General features: G+C 39.9%; 1 pseudogene; it reads right to left on the reverse strand.

Annotated features, from left to right (window-relative positions):
* Positions 1 to 1,696: 1,696 nt before the first annotated feature.
* Positions 1,697 to 3,250, reverse strand: LOC101044458 (RNA-binding region-containing protein 3 pseudogene; annotated as a pseudogene).
* Positions 3,251 to 4,393: the final 1,143 nt, after the last annotated feature.

Genomic DNA, 4,393 nt, shown 5'->3' on the forward strand with positions numbered 1-4,393 from the left:
TTCTACCAAGTTCAAAGATTCTACTGATGCTGCTGGACTGGGGGCATACTTTGGTAACCTCTATACTGGATCATGCCTTGCTGGTAAGCTAGTTTGTTTTGTTTTGTGTTTTTAGAGATGGAGTCTCACTCTGTTGCCTAGAGTGGAGCTCACTGCAACCTCTACCTCCCAAGCTCAAGCGATTCTTGTGCCTCAGTCTCCTGAGCATCTAGGATTACAGATGCCTGCCACCGCTCCTGGCTAATTTTTGTAGAAACGAGATTTTGCCATGTTGACCGGGCTGGTCTTGAACTCCTGAGCTCAAGTAATCTACTTGCCTCAGCATCCCAAAGTGTTGGTATTACAGGCCTGAGCCACCTGGTAAGCTGATTTAAAGCACACTCCCTCACTCCCCCAGCCCTGACCAGGTGATTATGGTGTTCAGCCAGGCGTGGAAACCAGTGTTCTGGGAATACCTTCCATGACTATTCTCACTGCTCACATGTCACCTGGGCAGGGAACTGAGCCAGGGAGTAGAAAGCATTTAAGGTGCCTTCAAGTTTGTAGAGAAGAGCAGATCCCCCTCTCAGAGACGTACAGATGTGTTGGGGGCAGGGAGAGTGCAGGATGATAAAGCCTTCAGGCTTTTGGAGGACCTCTGAGGATTCACTTTCCAGAATCATTTTAAGGTATCGGAATGAAATGGAATCATCATGTGTGAGGATAAATGAGCATCCAGTGCAGCAAGTAGCATAGCAGAATGCAGGGAGTGAGAGCCATTTTCAATGTCGTCCCTGAACAGGATGGGAGGATGCCCGGGAGACAGATTCTAGGTCCAGCTTCCTCACTGACTCACTGGGTACCCTGGGAAAGTCACAGTCTCTCCTGGTCTTGTTCCCTGAACATTCTCTTGCCTCTTGGAGTGGTCACTGTGATTATTTGATTGCCTTCCAGGTTTTACTTTGTCTTATTCATTTCCATATCTCTAGCGTATAGCACAGGGTCTACTTCACAGAACTTACTAGATTCATGAGGGAAGTTAATGAATATGTTTCTCTTCAACCTTCTATCGGAGTACTTGGCTCAGAGTAGTTATTCTATAAATAGCTACCAAAGGAACTGATAAATAAACCTATAAGTCACGGGTATGACTAATCATAGGTTTTTACATTTGGGGGAGAAATGTATATTTTTAAAAAGCTTGTCCAGTAATTAGGTACTGGGGAATCACATATGCAAAAAATTTCCAAGTGTTCTAATGTTAGTTGATAACATTTTTTACCTGACATGTAAGCATTCTTTCATTATTGGACTTAAAATACTGTACCTGCCTAAACTGAGAGTCCAATTCACCATGAAATTTGCCTAAAAGCCAGTACAGTAGACATGTTGCATGTGCATTTTACCATAAGAAAGTGCTGATTAAAAGAAAGTTTCATACAATTTTTTGAATATAAACACTTGAAGGATTTCTTTGTTATATGGACTCACTTTTTATTACAAAGAAAGTAATTTATTATATTTTAGAAAAGTCACTAAAATACATATAATATAGTTCCAATACACTGATTTAAATGCATATAGATCTAATTTTAAAATACACTTTCAAAGCTGTCATGCACAGATCCATAGTCCAAGTGGTCAATTTCTTCCCCTCAAAGTTGGAAAGCACTTGAAAGATACGGGATTTAAAAGAAACCTTTATTTTATTAATTTTTTAACACTTTCATTTTCCTTCCTTAGGATCTTGTTTTGGTCTAGCAGATCAAGCAAACTGAACCACCATGGGTTTTCCAAAAACACATATCTATTACCTTCCTTTAAGGCTTTTGCTACTGTTTTTTCATTAGGAAGTCCAACGAAAGCTTGTCCTTTCATATGACTTTCTTTCATCAAACATATATCAAACATGATCTGCTGTTTCTGATGAAAAGTCAACATATCTTTCAAAAATACACTGAAGGTCTTTTTCTTGGACATGCTTAGCTAAATTCTTTACATAAATTCTACAGTTTGGTTCACCAGGTTCATAACTTCCGAAAACTGAGTTTCCATTTCTTCTCTAGAAATTCTGCCCTTTTCCAACTCCCTTCTAGAAATACATTCTGGTGGCATTTCATCAGAGTCTTCTTTAATCTCCTCTGTGATGTTCAAATTAGGTTTGGGGAAGATTTTTCCAAATCCTATATTGGATCCATCAACTTCAGTAGCAGGTAAATCATGATTTTTTTTTCCCTCACAATTTTGTTCCTTCTCTAAATCTTTCTTAAATGCAGCTGGCATGTAAGTAGATATATGTTATTCAATTCTTTTATTGCCTACAGATTGAGATTGGTCAAACACATCTGAAGGTAACATCACTGGATGTAAGCTGCTGTGTGAAGGACATGAAGGTATATGCAACAAATCCGTTATTTTTCTCTTTTTTTTTTCCCTCACATAGCGCTGCTTTGTTGTTTGGGGTCTTTTGGGCTGAAGATTTGCTAGTTCCATTAGTTTGTTCATTCTCTGTCAGTCGTCATCATCACTGCTTTCATATTCTGATTCTTCACTAGATAACTCCTCATCCTCATCTGGCAAAGGAGGTTCCTCAGGTGGCTGAGGAGATGTGGGTGGAAAAGGTGCACGAAATGCCATATAGTCTTCAAACATGAAGGGTTGTACAGTAATTGGTCCAAAAGGTGTGGGCAAATTCATTTTATTCATAAGATGAAGGATCTGAACATAGAACTTAGGCACACTTGCCAAAGCATTCACGACGTTTGCTAGGATTGTGCTGGAAGGTGGTGGGTACAAACTTGAGGCATGAATTTAAAGGAAAAGTCAGCCCATGGTTTGGTGCAATTCAATTTTCTACTGTTGAATAACCAAGTTTTTTCTTTTCTTTATCATATTCTATAGGGTAATCAGACTTTTTTTTTTTTTTTCCAGAGCCTGAAGTGGGACATAGGGAGTGAACTCAATCTTGCTCTTTGCAAATTTGAGGACTAAAGTATGACCCAAAGTTTCAGCTGATGTAGTCTTGTCAATACTTTATAGCTGCTTTTTCATTAGGGAACGTGGCAAAAGCTGTATGTTTCAGTTGCCCCTTAACTGACAGGATGTGTACCAGCTGCGCACGGAAGTACTTAAGCAAGTCCTCTTTCTTCTCAGCGGTCAGCTTAGCTGGCAAATTCCTCACCAGAAGGGTTTGGTTGCCCCAAGGTGGGGAAAGTGAGGAGGAGTTTGTGCATGCCCTTGACATCACCAGTGGCTGCTTGGGAGCTGCCATTTTCAAACAAAAATTGGCCCAGAGATGTGTGGGACTCGCTGTTTAATTGTTAAAAGCTGGGCAAGGCTAAAAAGTTAGTTTTTTTTTTTTTTTTTTTTTTTTTTGAATCTCACTCTGTTACCCAGGCTGGAGTGGTGCAGTGGCACAGTCCCTGCTCATTGCAACCTCCACCTCCTGGGTTCAAGTGATCCTCCTGTCTCAGCCTCCTAAGTAGCTGGGATTACAAATATGCACCACTACACTGGCTAATTTTTGTATTTTTAATAGAAGGGGTTTTATCATGTTGGCCAGGCTGGTCTCGAACTCCTGACTTCACCTGATCCTCTTGCTTCAGCCTCCCAAAGTGTTAGGATTTATAGGAGTTAGCTACTGCGCCTGGCCAAAATTCAGTTTTTAATCAATAAAATTAAGTGGAATACTTTGAACTGTCCAAGACGGATAGCATATATCGTACTTATGTGAATGAATGTTTTAAATTATGACAAAGGCTGTACCACTTGAGAGTGTGGGCTTCTATGTTTGTGAGGAGTTGGTACTTAATCCAAAGCTTCCCAAATAATGGTATAAGGTGTCATTTATTTTTATTCCAAAAGGAAGAATATGATGTTTATATCCATACTTTATCACCACTATTATTATTTTCAACTATCAGGCTCCTCTTACTACATTCCTCCTTCTAGGGAAGACAGTGGTACAATCCACAGCAAACAGCAGCCCATGGGTTGCTTATCAGGGTCGGGATCATAAACTATCAGAACTTAATGAGTCCTTGGTGCTGGATGGCAGACAAGAGGCCATATGTTTTCATTCTCCACACCTAAACTCTAGGCAGACCAGGGAAGTTGATCATGGCTCCGTTTCCTATCATATTACCAATGAGAAATAGGATCTCATGTCTCTAAAAATTTTTTTATTAATAAAAATAGATAGAAGTTACTGGAATTGATCAGCATCAGCAAGTGGAATGATTCTGCTGTTTGGTTCACCAGGTTCACCAGTTTAGTTTGCCATAACTAAATTAGTCCATGCCCCACATTTTATTTTATTTTTTTGAGACAAAATCTTGCTCTGTTGCCCAGGTTGGAGTGCAGTGGTGCAATCTTGGCTCACTGCAACCTCTGCCTCCTAGGTTAAAGCTATTCT

The sequence above is a fragment of the Saimiri boliviensis genome, chromosome 8, assembly GCF_048565385.1.
Source record: "Saimiri boliviensis isolate mSaiBol1 chromosome 8, mSaiBol1.pri, whole genome shotgun sequence".
NCBI lineage: Eukaryota > Metazoa > Chordata > Mammalia > Primates > Cebidae > Saimiri > Saimiri boliviensis.